The sequence below is a fragment of the Dreissena polymorpha genome, chromosome 6, assembly GCF_020536995.1.
Source record: "Dreissena polymorpha isolate Duluth1 chromosome 6, UMN_Dpol_1.0, whole genome shotgun sequence".
NCBI lineage: Eukaryota > Metazoa > Mollusca > Bivalvia > Myida > Dreissenidae > Dreissena > Dreissena polymorpha.
In genome coordinates, this window is record NC_068360.1 from 36561392 (window position 1) to 36580792 (window position 19401).

At 35.5% G+C, this 19401-nt stretch overlaps 1 protein-coding gene across 1 annotated transcript in view; it reads left to right on the forward strand.

The window, feature by feature from the left end:
- The first annotated feature begins 2467 nt into the window (after window positions 1-2467).
- Window positions 2468-19401, forward strand: part of LOC127835024 (uncharacterized) — a 38373-nt gene continuing 21439 nt past the window's right edge. Inside the window, exon 1 of the mRNA XM_052361206.1 lies at window positions 2468-2493. The gene's annotated coding sequence lies outside the window, so the exon portion shown is untranslated. The remainder of the gene's footprint in view (window positions 2494-19401) is intronic.

Genomic DNA, 19401 nt, shown 5'->3' on the forward strand with positions numbered 1-19401 from the left:
ATAAAAATTGAAAAACAATTGATCACCATGGATCAATACTAGTTAAATAACATTCATTATTTAGGAATAGGACATGATTCAATTCAGGCTCATAATAAAACATCATGCATTGAACATGTGTTGTCAGCAAATGTATTTAATTATCTATTATTTTATTAAAAGAATGTATAATATTCACATGTTCATATTTCTGGGCTCGTTATTCTTTATCTGGGCAACCAAAATACTAAAGATGGTTTCCCACAATAGTAAACAGTTAGTTTCAATCCCTGGCATATCATTGTATCTCTATTGTTATAAGCATTGCATTAAAGTTGTGATTGAGGTTAGCTTGTTGTTTATGGTATATTTACATTTTAGCTTGACTGTTATATATGAAATATATATAGTCAAGCTATCCTACTCAACCCGGCGTCGGCGTGCGCATTGGAATGTTTGCGTACCACCTCAAATATATTTCCTATGTCCATTGACATATTGCTTTTATATTTTGCATACTTCATAACCGACATAACCCCAATCTATAAACAAGAGCAGACAACTCATTTACTGTATCAAGCATTTGAACAGAATTAGGCCCTTTTTCACTTAGAATAATATGCATATTATTGATAAATCTATGTTAAAGTTTGCATATGACCTCAAATATTTTTTATGTACCTTGACATAGTGCGTTCATACACCATGTATTTTGCTTATTAACCAACATGACCCCAATGTATAAACAAGAGCAGATAACTGTATCAAGCATTTTGTAACAATTATGGCCTTTTTTTCACTAAGAATAAGCATATAATTGATAAATCTATTTTAAAGTTTGCGTACCACCTTTAAATTGCCACAACTTCTTTATTATGCTCCCCCCAACTTTTAAGGGGGGAGCATATAGTCGCCGCTTTGTCTGTCCGTCCGTGCATAATTTTTGTCTGGGCTATTTCTCAGCTACTAATGACTGGAATTCAATTAAACTTAATGGGAAGCTTCACTACCAAGAGGAGACATGCATATTATCAGCCGGTTCTGGTCGGATGATTTTTCACAGAGTTACAATGTATGGCCCTTTGAAAATTTCCATTAACTGTACATATAACGCGATCTACCTGTTGGCGTATTTGTTATAACTTGGAAAAATCTAGTTTTTGATTAAATCACCAAAAAGTGGTGTTTTTTATTGCGCAATCGCTATAAACACGTGGCTTGGCCGGAAGTACATGTAGCTTTAATAACAACCCCAAGACAATTCACCCCCAGGAGACAATTCATGGGCTAGACAATTCAAATTAGATTTTTCATACCCCAATTTTTCGATTTTCGTAATCATTTTTTTTCGTACCCAAATGTTTTTCGTACCCAAATTTGTTCGTACCTAAAAAAAAATTCGTACCCATTATTTTCGTACCCAGATGTTTTTGTACCCAAATTTGTCATACCCAATTTTTTGTGTACCCATTTTTTTTCGTACCCATTTTTTTCTTACCCAATTTTTTTGTACCCATTTTTTCGTACCTAAATTTGTGTTCGTACTAAATTTTTTCGTACCAAATTTGTTTTTTTTCAAAACCCATTTTTTTCGTACCCAAATGTTTTTTGTTCCCAATTGTTTTCGTACCCAATTTTTTTTCGTACCCATTTTTTTCGTACCCAAATGTTTTTCGTACCCAAATTTGTTCTTACCCATTTTTTTTCGTACCAATCTATTTCGTACCCAAATTTGTTCGTACCCATTTTTTTTTTATACCCATTTTTTTTGTACCCAAATAAAAAAAATCATACCCATTTTTTCGTACCCAAATTTTTATTTGTACCCATTTTTTTGGTACCCAAATAGTTTTTTGTACCCTATTTTATTTCGTTTCCTTTAATTTTTCGTACTCTTATTTGTTTTTTGTAACCAAATTATTTTTTTTTCCTGCCCATATTATGTTCGTACCCATTATTTTTTCGTACACAAATTTGTTCGTACCTAAATTTTTTTCGTACCCATTTGTTCGTACTCAAATTTATTTCGTACACAAATATGTTTGTACCTAATTTTTTATTCGTACCCAAATAGCTTTCGTACCTTTATTTTGTTCGTACCCTTTTTTTCGTACTCAAATTTGTTTTCGTACCCAAATTTTTTTTTTTTCGTACCCACTGCCTACATATTTTTTCGTACCAATTGTTTTTTTTTAGAAATAATCGTTTTCAATTTGATTTGATCTCTCCACTCATTCCATCCCGCGAAACCCTTAAGGTGTCGCAAGTCTAGTAAGAAAATGTTTATCATACCATTCAACAGGCTATTGGTACTGTTTACAGTGCTATGTCTTCTGCACTTTATAGTTTTTGTGGACTTGATATTCCAACCATGTTGCATCTGCTCAAAATGTACACATTATCCCTGTTGGTGATTGTTCTCACTGTCGATTCCTTAATACCGTTATGTGCTGTCCGTCTTGGATTTGGACCGTTTTGTTCCGAAGAATCCAAGGATGGCGATGTTCTGATTTGGTTCGTATTGTTACATGTTCTACTCATAGGCTTACTGATTTCCAGTCATTATTTATTTTATTCAAGTGATATGGTAGTGACAGTTATGTACGAATTGCTGATTTGTGGAATTTATCTCTACATTTCGCAATTTTATGTTTAATACAATTATTGATGTTTCGCCCCATTGCAATTTCGTTCTAGTCCATATAAACGGACTCCCAGAACCTTTGATAATTTTTGCTATGGCGGCTCTGGCAGTCCATATGCACCCCTTCATAAACATGGGTGCAGTTCAGCGCAGCGAATCCGTGCGCTTCACTAAACAGAGTTACAGACGTTGTCGAGACAAATTGAGGAAAATAATGAATAAACTTCATAACCATGTTAAATTTACCTGAATGGAAACCTACGGATGTTATCCTTTGCATGCATCCGATAAAAACACAACGATGTTTCAACACACTTTTCTCGCTGACATTGTTATGTTTAAATTTAAAACAGTGTATTCTGTATCGAATACCACATCGTTATCAACTTTTTGGCTCCAACACATGACGCGACGTACAAAATATTGGTGTAATGCGACCTGACCTATATTGGGTCAATTTTCCAATATGGCAGATACAGCGTACAAAACAAAACCTTAGTCAATGCAAATCAATTATTTCTTGCTTTAATGGTACCATTTGGATGAGTTTGTGGTTTAGATAGGTAAATTTTAATAAGCTCTTGCAGTTTCAGTGTTCATTAACCTTTGAATTGTTGATAACATTTTGCACCCATGGACAAGAGAGAGCGCATTGCAACTCTCAGCCTAAGCTGAGAGTTGAATTATTGCAACTAGTTTGGTTCCACTGAATTGTGCATATAAGGGGGCAGTCTACAGTTTTTCTTGAAAATCCCCAGGCCGACAACCATTGGTCTGCAAAACACCCTCAAAACAAGGCCTTCAGTCACAACCTGAAAATAGATTCAGACAATATTAAGTGCAGCTCATCAACAGCTTGCAAAAAAAGCACAAAACAATGCAGAAAATGCACTTTAAACTGATATCTGGGGTAAAATAGACCTTTTCGGAGGTCTCGGAACTTGCCCGTAAAAACCCCATTTTCAGATAAACCCGGCAATCCCATTTACCTTTCCGGGTAGGAATACACGCACAGTGGACAACATGCTTTTCACTATCACAGCAAATGCTTTCAAACTGAGTTTAGACCAGACAACTTATATTCAGGAACTTGACCGGGGCCAATGTGCAAATATGGCTACAAAACTGTAGACTGCCTCCCAAGAAGAGGTACATGTATTGGGTGCGATCCAATAGTAAAATATAGCATGCACCTTTACTTACAGGTGTGAGTTATGTTGGCAAACGTTAGCAGCTTCTATTGTATAATTCTTAATTCTAATTAAAGATAATTGAGTTTTTAAATGTATTTGCATGATCAAAAAATCATTTGACTGCATTTAATTTTCTTTATTTTTAAATCAAAATCATGATTATTTGTAATAGTAATACTAGGGCTGTAATGAATACACTAGGTGAACAATACGATACGTATCACAAATACAGTCAGGGTGGTGAATACGAATATGAATTTCAATGAACAAAAGTAATACTGACAACTTGACATTACATTATATAGTATGAAACTATGAGTATTTGTCAATTTGATTAATTGAGTATCATAGCATACTGAAAATATGAAATATAACACTTCGAAATAACAAAACACTGACTAGAACTGCTTAAACAAACTTTGAACACAGTTTTGAAAACATGACTAGTACCAATAAAATCCTTGAGTAAAACAATTAAGGTAACCAGACAAACGACATGTATTTGGCAGGCGGGTCAACGATATCAATAGCATTCCCTTTGCTAGGCTCCATGTTTGTTGATAAGTTGCACAATCATTGTCGTAAAGATAAACAAAAAAGAAATTCCATCTGCTAATCCTTTGTGTGTATGTTTGAGCATCAAATCACTCGTCTTTACCTAAATAAACATTAAACAACCATCAAAAGATTTTTAATTCAATGTCGTAAATATTCAACCGGTGCCCGCCATTTTTGTTGATAATCTTACTGTGTAACATACAGTACACTCCACACGTTTTCCCCAATTTCCCTCCATACGCCGCGTGCAGTAACGCGGAGGGAGATTAGGAAAATTTCGCAATACGCGGCGTTTGCATGATTTTGGACGCGACGTTGAACGATCGGCAAAATTGATAAGCCGACGCGACGGCCCTTGGCGTTGACAACGCGTTTTACGAGATAACGATCAATTTAACTTTGTTTGACTTCCTGATTTTCAAATAAAATAACATTTATTACAAGTACATATATATATATTAATTTATATATATATATAATATACCATTAAAAAACAACCAAGATAGATCGATCCCCATGTGGTTGTAGAAGTAGTTGTATAGAAAACTCGTTGATTTACGACAAACAAAACGTCCTCTTTAAACTGATACTTACCAATTAATATAATCACAGTTTGCAACATTGTTTTTATTTTTATAATTTAATCCAAAGTTTTCATGTAAGCAGGTGTTTTTTTCTATACTGAACATGTAAACAAATGACCAAGGACCCTTAAAGTACCGCAAATCTGTGTGAATTGACAGTTTGACGTTATCAAAGGAAAGCCGCTTCCTGTCTGAAGGCATAACTTAATCAAGTAAACACGTTCAACGAATGCAAAAGGGATGGTTTTAATTGTCGGAACAAAGTCTATTCTCTGCTCACTGATGCATTTGTTTTCTCTTTGTAGGTAGGTTGTTCCATTGATTGCTAAAAGAAAGTGGTAACTATTGAGTTGATAGTTGCATTAAATATTCACAGTTGTATTCTAATTGCGTCGACATTCAAAACAATGTTTACAAGTAATTATGGACCAAATCTGCAGAGTGACATTCACACATGTTAATCCCTTTTGTCAAAACACCGCAGACAGCAGTCTACACAATAGGTCAGTAGACAAGCTTTGCGTGTTTTCATAACGTCAAACACTTAATCCAGTTCCACCCAGATGTCTTCTTTAACCAGTTTACAGTACAATTACTGTTAAAATAATTACTCTACTTAAATACCGTAACGATAAAGATTCTGCGTGTTCGATTTGAAATTATTTTGGAGGAAATATCAACTTATTCGCAATATAATTTTGTTAAAAAATACCAAAGAAACTTTTAACCGAAATCAACAGAATTAAGTGTTCTCTGCGCTACAAAGTTTGTATAAAAAATCAATACACGCACGCTTTGCAGGAGTATTCCTTGACCATGTACATTGCAGCATAATTATCCCCCGCCAGAGGCGGAGGGATATTGTTTTGGCGTTGTCCGTCCGTCCGGCTGTCCGTCCGTCCGGCACTTTTGTGTCCGGAGCCATATCTTGGAAGTTCTTTGGTGGATTTCATTTAAACTTGGTATGAGTATATATATGCATAAGAGGATGATGTACGCCAAATTGCATTGTACACCATCTGTTAAAAACAGACTTATGGCCCTTTGTATCTTGAAAAAATGCTTTTTAGTGTCCGGAGCCATATCTTGGAAGTTCTTTGGCGGATTTCATTGAAACTTGGTATGAGTATATATATGCATAAGAGGATGATGCACGCCAAATGGCATTGTACACCATCTGTTAAAAACAGACTTATGGCCCTTTGTATCTTGAAAAAATGCTTTTTACTATAGGCACTTTTGTGTCCGGAGCCATATCTTGGAAGTGCTTTGGCGGATTTCATTTAAACTTGGTATGAGTATATATATATGCATAAGAGGATGATGCACGCCAAATGGCATTGTACACCATCTGTTAAAAACAGACTTATGGCCCTTTGTATCTTGAAAAAATGCTTTTTACTATATGCATTTTTGTACACTCTGAAAATTGAGCGTATGTAAACGTTGAATGTTTTTGTGGAAAACGCACGACTTATTAATTCACCTAAATAAATTGTGAAGGCTTAAGAACCTTCCTTTGTCTTAGTTTTGTGTTATTGTCCTCCGTCCGTCCATCTATCATTATGTTCATCCGTCCAATTTGCACCCATCCTCAAACAAAGCATATGTTGCGGGGGATACCTTGGGCCTTTCAGGCCCTCTTGTTTTCGCGCGCTTTTGTCGGGAAATATTCATGATGACTGTATATTTGAAGCATTTGTAAACGTCGTGTTAACATTAAAAATCGTAGTGTGTTTCGGATTACTTATTATTATTCTCATTTTGAAATTTCATGGAACATTTATCCTTGTGTTATATGTGTTATGATTTAAATATTAATTTGTCAAATATCTTATATTCATTCAAATTGTAGACGTACCTGTGAATTAAAAAACATAATTTTTATACGTATTAATTTTCTATACAATTATCTTTTCATACATGTACTACAGTATTTACACAATTTATTATTACAATGTTTAAATTTTTGGCATGCCCATTAGCACACTGCTAACGCGGCGTTGCGCGGCGGTTACTGATAAGAACGGAAATTGTCTGCATTTATCGAATAGGCTTAAGTAATACATGCCGCGGAGAACACTCACTAGCAGAAAAAACCCGCGGAGGGAGCGCGTTTTTTGGGGAAAACGCGTGGAGTGTACTGTACCACTGTCCTAAATAAGAGTTATTGCTATGTGTTGTCATGTTTGTATGATGTTACTTTTCAGGGCTATAAAAAGCATATTCCAGATAAGATACATGTACAAGATTTCAATGAAAAAAGCTATGCACGAGAACCAAAACCTACACTTTTAAAGGGAGAGTTATTGCCCTTCATTATTTGCATGATGTAACTTTGCATGACTATCTTAGATAGATATGATCATGCAAGATTTAACATGAAACTTCATGGATGTATGTATATCAATAAGAAGAAGTGCAATGTACAAGAACCATTACCCCATACTTTCTTAAATAAGAGTTTTTGCCCTGCATTGTTGTTTTAAGATGTAACTAGTCAGAGCTAAATCTCAGATACTATTTAAGATTTGATCATGAAACTTCATGACGATATACATGTATATATCAATGAAGAGAAATGCCATGCATGAGAAAATATAAACCACACACTTTCTTATATAAGAGTTATTTCCCTTGCTTCTTTTAATCTTGGCTAAAACACGGTATTGGTGCTGATTTGCATTTTTTATGTTATATCCATGGCTAAGAAAAAATATACAAGATAGGAATTCATTCTAAAGGTCCACTACACTGGCATATACCCATCTTACTTTCCTGAAAATTTTAAGAGGCTAGTGCTACACGTTCTTGAGATATACCTTGAAACATGCTCTAAAAATGGCCTTTTTTAGCGTTATGCAGTCTCACTTGAAAAAATCTATTGATTTAAATGAGAAATGCTCTTGATATCACCAACAAATGATGCAAACATTGGTATAATCTTACACAGACTTGTATCCGGTACGATTTGCTGCTTGAATTAATGAAATAGGTAAAATATTATGGATTTTATAAGTAAAATACTATATACCAGCAGGGATTTTGTTTCAACACTAAAATTCAAACATATACTTATTGTTATACTCCAATAAAATGGAACAAAATTTCAGTAAATTAAACTTGTATTAACATAAAAAATTCAGTTATGTATTAGGATAAGTACAAAACCCATTCAAACTACTAGATAAGCCGGGGTTTTAGCAATAATGATAGTTCATTGGTAAATCTTTTTATTTAAAATTCTGTAGTGTCTGTAACCATTGAAAGTTTTATGTGGCAATAGTTTAGAAGTTTTTCCATGCAAAAGTATAAATACTACATTTGCCAATGTGTATTCATGTCATGTCTAAGTTGGCTGAAATTTGCCTTGCTAAAATATTATCATTTATTTATCGAAAAAATACTACTTAGAAAAAGTTACAGACACTACAAAAATGTGTAAAAAATGAAGGAAAAAAATCCCTGTTCTATTTCTCATAAATATTTTGTTTTACTCATGACAAAGTTCCATCTTTGATGTTGGAATGTTACATGTACATTGTGCAATAGATTAATGTGCAAAAAAAGGTAATGCAAGACCTCTTGGGATGAAATATTGTAAGCATTCTTGTGAAATTATTTTATGAACAATTTATTTAGGAACAATATAACCTTTTTTTCTTTTTCTAAAATGATTTATCTAAATATGTCTGAGTTCTTTACGATGGTACAACCCTTTAATATGGAGAGAAAACAAGAACAAACCTCTTGTAATGACTCAGGTATGTGTCTACCATTTTGATTATGCTACGCTAAAATTCATAGTGTCTGTAACCACTAACTTCCTTCTGTAAGCCTTAAACCTTTTTTGTTATATGTGAGTAAAATGAAACAAAATTGTATTTTGTATTACATTGCTGATGTCTAAGGTGCATTATTTAGACATTTTCTGTCTGAAATTTGAAATATTTATCATAATAATGTAAATAAATTGTCTTCATAGTGTAGCTTTCTATAAACTGGCATTTTTTCAATTATCTCCTAGAATATGCAAGTGGAAACATAGTTTTTTGCATTAAATATCATGAAAACAGTAAATCCAAACAAAACCATTTGAGAATTTACTGAGATCAGACACAATATCAAACAGTTTGTTTTGATGGTCATATGGTTACAGACTCTACAATGCCTACACATTTAACTTATTATTGTTCATGCTATTAAAGAGCATATTAAATCATTTTTAAAGCTAAAGTGATGAGTTTTAACCATGTCTGAAGTAACTTCTGTTTTTTACTTTGATCCAAATGGCTGCATTTAATCATTTCCTTTGCTTATGAATGGATCGATGAAGACATGCGCACTGTATGCTTTACACTACATGTATATAAATTTACATTCTTAAACTTTAATTAGTAGCAGAAACTTTGAAGAAAGGAAAATGAATTTTGTTTCCGTTCTTGTTTCAGGAAGCAAAGATAAATCAAGCAAAAAAGAAAAGATAAAATAAGACTAGGTTTGGCTGCATGAAGGTTAAGCATTGGGAGAACAAACAAAAATATGAGAAGCTAAAATACAACTATGATGCTGCTAGGCTAGAGCAAAAGAATGGAATCAAAGGACATTTTAGTGTTTGCTTTGGAACAGAAATCAGATTGAAATACATTTATTTTGTAAGTTAAGCAAATTTGGCCTGGAAGAGATGACTGTTTACAGGAATCAATAGATGTCATCTTGTTTATAGCGCACAAGATCCAGAGATATTATTGAAAGTGGACTTCGCAAATTCAAAATCAGGGCAAACATTACTTAAAGCTTAAACTTGTCTGTGATTATCTTGATAGCTAGAGTAACAAAGGGTTATAAATACATTACTGATTTGCTGCTTGCAAAATAACATTTTTTTTTACACTGAAATGTTTGGAAAGTTTTCCGCACATTATTTGGTAATGCATATTGCTGCATAATGAAATTCTATATTATATTAATTTGAAACTCTATACAGGTGTGCCAATTTATATGAGATGCCAAACTCATAAAGTCAGATTAGTCTTCTTTGACTTGTATGTGCCCAACACTGAGAATTGTCAAGCTACACGTCTCCTGGACAGCTATTGTTACCCCATGTGTAGTGTCTGTAACCAACTCAGATCATGTACACAAAAAATGTGTTTTAACTAAAATTCTAACAGATCAAAAATCATTTGATATAATGTTCAAGTCACTGTCTTTATGTAAACTTGCTTTTATAGTGCATTTTTTAATGCTTTATGCCATTCTGCAACTGTTTTTGGAATCATATTTTGGTAGTGTCTGTAAACAAACTTATGAGCATGCAATTCTACCTTTTATGAAAACTTATGCTTTTTCAAAACCAATCTTTCGATTTATTTTGTTTGAATATACTTCCTGGTTTCAGACAACTGCCTAATTAGCTATCTTGTGGGTCTATAATAAAAGTTATAGAAAAGTTTCTTGCTTGGTTCTCTTTTGGTCTGATACCTGATTAATTAATGCTTTGATTTTTTTTTGTTAAGATAGTAATCACTTTTGGTTTTTGCTTTATTTCAACAGTTTATAACCTGTAGTTGATGTTAAAGTGAAATTATCTGAAGTTTTATAGTTCTGCTATGTTTTTCTTGCATGTTATATGACTAGTGTAGTGTCTAACTTGTATTATACCATAGGATGAAAATGTTAGATAAAAAAATAATGCATGCATGATCAAATAAAATTCAACTTGATTTGAGTAGGGGATACCTTGAGCTTTAAAAATAACACCAAGGAAATGCTGTATCTACAATTTCATTTTTTTGAGTAAGTGAGACTACTTTCAGCACCAATACCGTGTTTTAGCCGTCTATACATAAAATGTATTTGGTAGGGATATAAATTAAACAAATTGGTTTGATTTTATTAAATGTATTTATTTGTAAAATGTATTTTAACACTTTTGTACCTAACTACATAAATATACATTACATTTTTTAATAAAGAGTAAATTTACTGTTCGAGATGACACTCATAATTATGGTAAAAGATAGGGCTGTAACGATACATTCGAATATTCGAATTACTCGAATACGGCTGTGGACGAATTGTATTCGTTATTCGCCACCTCCCGAACCGAATATTTGATGAATACAAACAACGTGGTTTCGAGTTTGAAAATTTAATCATCTTATCTTACAAATACAGGTTCATAAAATAAACCCCTATATTTAAATGTTCTCCTTATGCCGGCGTTTTTCATCATGTTTACCCCACCAACTCTGTTACACAGTGAGATTATCAACAAAAAATGGTGGGCACCGGTTGAATATTTACGACATTGAATTGAAAAATCTTTTGATGGTTGTTAAATGTATATTTAGGTAAATACGAGTGATTTGATGCTCAAACATACACACAAAGGATTAGCAGATGGAATTTCTATTTTGTTTATCTTTACGACAATGATTGTGCAACTTATCAACAAACATGGGGCCTAGCAAAGGGAATTCTATTGATATCGCGGGTCTGTCAACACTGTTGACTCTTATTTGTTCTACTCATGGATTTTATTGGTACTTATAGTCATGTTTTCTCAAACGTTTCAAATCTGTGTTCAAAGTTTAAGCAGTTCTAGTCAGTGTTTTGTTATTTCAAAGTGTTATATTTCATATTTTCAGTATGCAATGATACTCAATTAATAAAATTGACCACTACTCATAGTTTCATACTACATAATGTCATGTCAAGTTGTCAGTATTACTTTTGTTCATTGAAATTCATATTTGCGAATAAATATTTGTATTCGCCACCCTGTATTCATGATACGTATTGTATTCGTCACCTAGTGTATTCGTTACAGCCCTAGTAAAAGACACAGGAAAGTTAATTTCGATTATATTGATCATACTTTCATAGAAACAAGATTGTGTTTGACCCAGGGGCGTCCCAGGGTTGGTAATGGGGCCATGCATAGTTGAGATTGACCGTATTGTCATAAAAGAAGTTCAGTATCAATTAAAAATGAATCGGTGTAGAAATGAAGAAGTTAAGTAAAAGGCAATTTTGAGTGGGTGTGGCCTTTGTGGGCAGGGCACCCCAGGGTTGGTAATGGGGCTATGCATAGTTGAGATTGACCGTATTTTCATAAGAATAGTTCAGTATCAATTAGAAGTGAATCGGTGTAGATATGAAAAAATTATAGTAAAAGGCAATTTTGTGTGGGTGTGGCTTATTTGGAAGGGTCGCCCCAGGGTTGGTAATTGGGCCATGCATAGTTTAGATTGACCGTATTGTCATAAGAGAAGTTCAGTATCAATTAGAAGTGAGTCGGTGTAGAAATGAAGAAGTTGTAGTAAAAGGCTATTTTGGGTGGGTGTGGCCTATGTGGGTGGGGTGCCTCAGGGTTGGTAATGGGGCCATGCATAGTTAAGATTGACCTTATTGTCATGCATAGTTGAGATTGACTGTATTGTCATAAGAGAATTTCAGTATCAATTTGAAGTGAATCGATGTAGAAATGAAGAAATTATAGTAAAAGGCAATTTTTGGTGGGTGTGGTCTATGTGGGCGGGGCGCCCCAGGGTTGGTAATGGGGCCATGCATAGTTGAGATTGACCGTATTGTCAAAAGAGAGGTTCAGTATCAATTTGAAGTAAATCGTTGCAGAAATGAAGAAGTAAATGTAAAATTACATAAAAAATGAGTGAAAATCTCTGACCCGGCCCCGCCCCAACCCCCATAACTTTTGACCCAGGGGTCAGATCAAAATTCCAAATAGTGCAGGGTCGCACATATGCTCATAGCTACCATGTGTGTAAGTTTCAAGGTTCTAGTGCTTATAGTGTAGGAGGAGATAGTGGCCAGGACGAATAGACAGATGGACGGCGGAGATAACCACAATATCCCCACGCTTTGATAATAACTCAATTTCATGAACACAACACAAAATAACAAACTGGATCCTAAATATGTTAATATGTCTGGAAATTACTTTTTCATTACAGTTTAATTACATTTTATTAGCGAGGCTGTTTTCGGAGAAAACCCGAGCTATTGTCATAGCCAGCTTGTACGCCGTAGGCGTCGTGCTAAAACCTTAACATTGGCTCTAAAATCAAAGTGCTTCCACCTACAACTTTGAAACTTTATATGTTGATGCACCTTGATGAGTTCTACAAGCCAAACCCATTTTTGGGTCACTAGGTCAAAGGTCAAGGTCACTGTGACCTCTAATATGAATCTTTAACATAGGCTCTAAAATCAAAGTGCTTCCACCTACATCTTTGAAACTTCATACATGTATGTAGTTGCACCTTGATGAGTTCTACATGCCACACCAGGGCTCAGCCTAGGTTCAAACTTGAGGGAAAAGTGACTTCTCCCTGAGCTGAAATAAGGGAGAAGTGAGGCCACTAGAAAGAGAAGTGATTTCTGTTCGGCGTTTAATAAAATCTTCGCTTGTTTTATACCCCTCATTACACCAAGCCTTAGTATCATCATCAATGACAATCAAATAATATTTTCAAATTCAATAAATCCTTACATATTAACCCTTTCTTTGACAGGTACGCGTTTCTACGACCCTATCGATTCCCTGTCAAATACGCGTATCTACGCCTGTATCGATTCCCTGTTATCTACGCATTTCTACTACCCTATCTATTACCTGATATATACGCGTTTTTACGAGGCACGATTTAATTTGCTATTTAAATGCTTAAAATGACGTTTTAAGTGTAACAGAAATGCATATTCCTTATTTTATACGTCTCCTAAATAAACAACAAACACAACGATATAAATTGAAAATACAGCTTGTATTTTGGTATCTATGCGTACGACCAGATGACACATTTATAACATATGACAATAAACAAATGTGAACAATTCACATTTTGATATAGATTTCATAACTCATACATGAATTAACGCTCATATAGTTTAAAACAACAACAAAAATATATTCATGCTGAAAATCATTTTCATGAGAAAAACTTGTCAATATTTTATATCCAATAAAATATTAAGAAAATTTACGTGTTCTCTGGTTCGTATCGCAAAGCCGAATGGCTATTCCACGAGCATATTTGCCCGCCAAAACAATACACTGAGCGACCCCTACAGGAGACTTTCTTATGCATAGGAAAATAATTTTCCTCTAATTCGCTGCGCTCAAACTAGGAAAATTATATTACACCTACGTTCATAATTTTTCTAAACTGTCGAGTAAACATCTGGTAATGTTGCTATTTAAAGTTATGATGCAATTGGCGACCAATCAAGACGAGGGTTTACCATTTGACATGCGTGAATCACGTTCGGGGATGTGCGCGCTTCGGGCATTCGTAATGTCCTAAAATAACTGCTATTCTCGAACCTTATTTAATTTGGACATTTTCCGAAAACGTATTAATAACTCGTTAAAAATGCCGCAAAAATAAACACGTTCCATAGGGATATAATATAATTTGGGTGTAAATCGATTTCATTCTTATTGATGTTTGATTCCATTATATCGTAAAAGTTTGTTTCCGAGATCATATACGAGAATTACATCGATATGTTACATGGCATGTACACTCAAATGTTTTTACAAACGACACGTGCTTATCTTAAGTTTGTGTTTCGTAATACACAGGATATTGGATTATCGGTGCTTGATTGGGCAATAAAACAAAGACGCGGTCGGTGGTCTTCAACATGCCTTTGAACTGACCAACATAATAATTAATAGCGCACGTGCTAATCTAACATTTAGGGATAAGAAACACGGGTTCTAGACACTTTGAATAAACATGTTTACCGGACGCAGCAGTAGTCTTCAGATGACGTTGGCATGCGTGCCATGTTACCTCGGCGTTTTGTAATTTGGTATACGAATACACGGTTTTGTCGGCGACTTCTGGGTTATAAAGTTATATGTCGGTGATCAGATTATAAACTGGAGCATTTGATAATAAAGTAGCCACCTAAAATTGGAATTTTGCAAATAAATACACGAACTGAAGACTTATTGAAGACGCCGACATTGCCGGATTTCGATCAGTAATAAAATGCAAAATGCAAATTGATTATATGAATATTCATGGCACATTATGCAACATCCAATTAAATTGTTACCGGTATCTATAAATGTTTATAAATCATTTGGTGAATTAATGTAATAAAAATACCAAGTATTGTAAGAATTTTATAAGAAATAATACAATTGATTTTGAAAATGAATGAAGTTGTTTGAGAAACTCTGTGTTTTTCTATAGTTATTTATAAGAATTTACATGAATTTTAAGGCTTGCAGAATGAATTTATAAAATAAAAAAATCTTCAAGAAAGAAGAATTGTAGTTTGGAAAGTAAGAAAAAAAAATATTATTCCAAAATATAATTATTATGCCCCCCTTCGAAGAAGAGGGGTTATATTGCTTTGCACATGTCTGTCGGTCGGTCCGTCCACCAGGTGGTTTCCGGATGATAACTCAAGAACGCTTAGGCCTAGAATCATGACACTTCACAGGTACATTGATCATGACTCGCAGATGACCCCTATTGATTTTGAGGTCACTAGGTCAAAGGTCAAGGTCATGGTGACCCAAAATAGTAAAATGGTTTCCGGATAATAACTCAAGAACGCTTAGGCCTAGGACCATGAAACTTGATAGGTAGATTGATCATGACTCACAGATGACCCCTATTGATTTTCAGGTCACTAGGTCAAAGGTCAAGGTCACGGTGACCCGAAATAGTCAAATGGTTTCCGGATGATAACTCAAGAACGCTTAGGCCTAGGATCATGAAACTTGATAGGTAGATTGATCATGACTCGCAGATGACCCCTATTGATTTTCAGGTCAAAGGTCAAGGTCACAGTGACCCAAAATAGTAAAATGGTTTCCAAATTATAACTCAAGAACGCTTAGGCCTAGGATCATGAAACTTCGTAGGTAGATTGATCATGACTTGCAGATGACCCCTATCGATTTTCAGGTCACTAGGTCAAAGGTCAAGGTCACGGTGACCAGAAATAGTAAAATGGTTTCGGGATGATAACTCAAGAACGCTTAGGCCTAGGATCATGAAACTTGATAGGTAGATTGATCATGACTCACTGATGACCCCTATTGATTTTCAGGTCAGTAGGTCAAAGGTCAAGGTCACAGTGACCCGAAATAGTAAAATGGTTTCCGGATGATAACTCAAGAACGCTTAGGCCTAGGATCATGAAACTTGATAGGTAGATTGATCATGACTCGCAGATGACCCCTATTGATTTTCAGATCACTAGGTCAAAGGTCAAGGTCACAGTGACCCGAAATAGTAAAATGGTTTCCGGATGATAACTCAAGAATGCTTAGGCCTAGGATCATGAAACTTGATTGATCATGACTCGCAGATGACCCCTATTGATTTTCAGGTCACTAGGTCAAAGGTCAAGGTCACGATGACCCGAAATAGTAAAATGGTTTCCGGATGATAACTGAAGAACGCTTATTCCTAGGATCATGAAACTTGATAGGTAGAATGATCATGACTCGCAGATGACCCCTATTGATTTTCAGGTCACTAGGTCAAAGGTCACGGTCACGGTGACCCGAAATAGTAAAATGGTGTCCGGATGATAACTCAAGAATTCTTATGGCTAGGATCATTAAACTTCATAAGTACATTGATCATGTTTGGCAGATGACCCCTATTGATTTTCAGGTCACTAGGTCAAAGGTCAAGGTCACAGTGACAAAAAACATATTCACACAATGGCTCTCGCTACAACGGAGAGCCCATATGGGGGGCATGCATGTTTTACAAACAGCCCTTGTTTTCAAGGGGTCTGATAAGATATTTTTTTAGATTTGCTTAGAAAGAAAACACCTCCATTAGTTGTCAGAACTGTGAACATCGCTATTAATTATGAAAATATCTTAGGAAGATATTTTAAATCTTTAAATTTAAGTCCCAAAGCTTAAATATTTGTCAGATTGTACGTTTGTCCTCTAAAAAACATGTTTAAATCATGTCTCTGGGTTCCAACCTGGTCACACTTGGGTATCATCTGTAAAAATATTGCGATGATTTGATTTGTGAAGGTGTGAAGACGTGTTTTTGTCGTGGACGGGAAAATACGAAATTCGCTTAGAAAATGGATTAAACAATTGTGAACTTTTTATATAGTGATTAAGACTTAATTGTATGTTATCGAAATTCATTAGATCGCAAATTAAGATTTTCACATAAACAATAGCCTCGTACATGACGGGAAAATTACCTGTTGTTCCTGTTGCATTAAAGCATAGGATATAGGATTATGCGAACATCGCTCACAGACAATGGCAAGTAGTTACATGGACATTTTGCTAAGCCCTTCGCATCCGATGGCCACCCACGTGCATTGGGGCGGTGATAAATGTGATAATTATACATGATGCGCTGTCGCAACAATCATTCACGGAGCTCAAGCAAGTCACGCTTAGCTACAGTAATGCTACCGAAGATTGCCCCATCAATTATACGCCTAGAGAAATCATGCAAACCAATCAAGAGGTAACCTCACCGGATCAGGAAACTGACTTCGAGCCATCGCTGACAGTATGTAAACCTGAATACTATACATTTCTTGACAACGTACTTTCAAATCTCCCAAAAACGCTTTACATCAGCAAATTAGTGCAACTGTGCAACAAAAAAGATGATGATATATGTGTCTATCGAAATATGCTATATAAACGTGCACAAACATTGCCTCTCTGTCCTGCTGGATCACTTATGCAAAGACGAACAACTGATCAAGAGAAAAGCTATACAAAATATGCAAATAACTGCTATGCTCTCCAACAATTCATCAACAACAATGACCCAAAATGTTTGTACGACACACTGAAAAAAACTCACAAACAACGTAGTAAAATAATAAGTACATGTACAGCTGACACAACTCAAACACAAATGCAAATGGAGATAGCCTCGCTACAATCTAAGCACAGTATTATGCAACAAACAATTATAGAAATGAAACACATGCGACTTAAAGACCTGGAGTTCATAAATCAATTATCATCAGAATTGATTGAAATGAAACAGTACTGCAGAGAGCTTTCCAAAGCAACAAACTGTACAACAAGTTATCACGTAAACATAATACAAACGCTAAAAACTGAAATGGAAACACTTCGACAAGAGATAACACAAAATACACGTACAATCAATAAGCAGCTAACCCATCATCAGACGTTGGTACAAACAGAAGAAAACATTTATGCTGATGTCGTAGAACAAGAAATGCCATGCCAATCACAAGTAGCAATCAAAAGCGACCAAACGCAAGCATACAAGTAAAAGCAGACTTACGCAGATATATTAAAATCATCACCGCCAAAGGGAAGTGCTATATCCGTAATTGTTACTAGAATACCTTACCAATACACCACAACAAGTGTTGATGATACAACAACTGAAAACGTGTTACTTTATCAAAAGACAAATGTGCTTAACCCAAAAGTCGCGAACAAAATACCCCTCACGGCTGAAAACAGGAATATACATAGCGGACATAGCGCCAAGCTGTATACAGTTGAAGCCAATCAAGAAAATCTGGAATCACCTATATTTTAAAGTGTTCGCCAAAGCCGCACACGCCATTACTACATTGGTGGCATCTCAGAAAACTCTTAACTACGCTGGCCTCAAAGCATTTCTGATTGAACATGGGCTGTTTGTAAAACATGCATGCCCCCCATATGGGCTGTCAGTTGTAGTGGCAGCCATTGTGTGAATACGTTTTTTGTCACTGTGATCTTGACCTTTGACCTAATGTAAGTTATCATCCGGAAACAATTGTACTATTTCGAGTCACTGTGACCTTGACCTTTGACATAGTGACCTGAAAATCAATAGGGGTCATCTGCCAGTCATGATCCAGGGGGGAGTGAGAGGGGGGTATAATGTGGGGTGGGGTAATTAATTAGATGTTTAAAAAAATTGGGGGGGGGGGGGGGGGGGGTAGGGGAGAGTGAGAGGGGGGGTATAATGTGGGGTGTGGTAATTAATTAGATGTTTAAAAAAAAAATGGGGTGGGCGGGGGGGGGGGGTAGGGGGGGGGGGGGTGGGGAGTGAGAGGGGGGTATAATGTGGGGTGTGTGGTAATTTATTAGATGTTTAAAAAAAAATGGGGGGGGTAGGGGAGGTGGGGGGGGGGGGTGAGAGGGGGGTATAATGTGGGGTGTGGTAATTTATAAGAGTTAAAAAAAAGTTTGTTTTTTTTTGGGTGGGGGTTTTGGTTAGGGGGGAGAGGAGGGGGGGTATATGTGGGGTGGGGTAATTTATTAGAGTTTAAAAAAAAAATATATTTATTTTTTTGGGGGGGGGGGGGGGGTGTGTTGGGGGGTAGGTGGGGGAAGGGGGGAGGTGAGAGGGTGTATAATGTTGGTGGGTTGTGTAAATTTATTAAATTGTTAAAAAAAATGAGGGGGTTGGGGGAG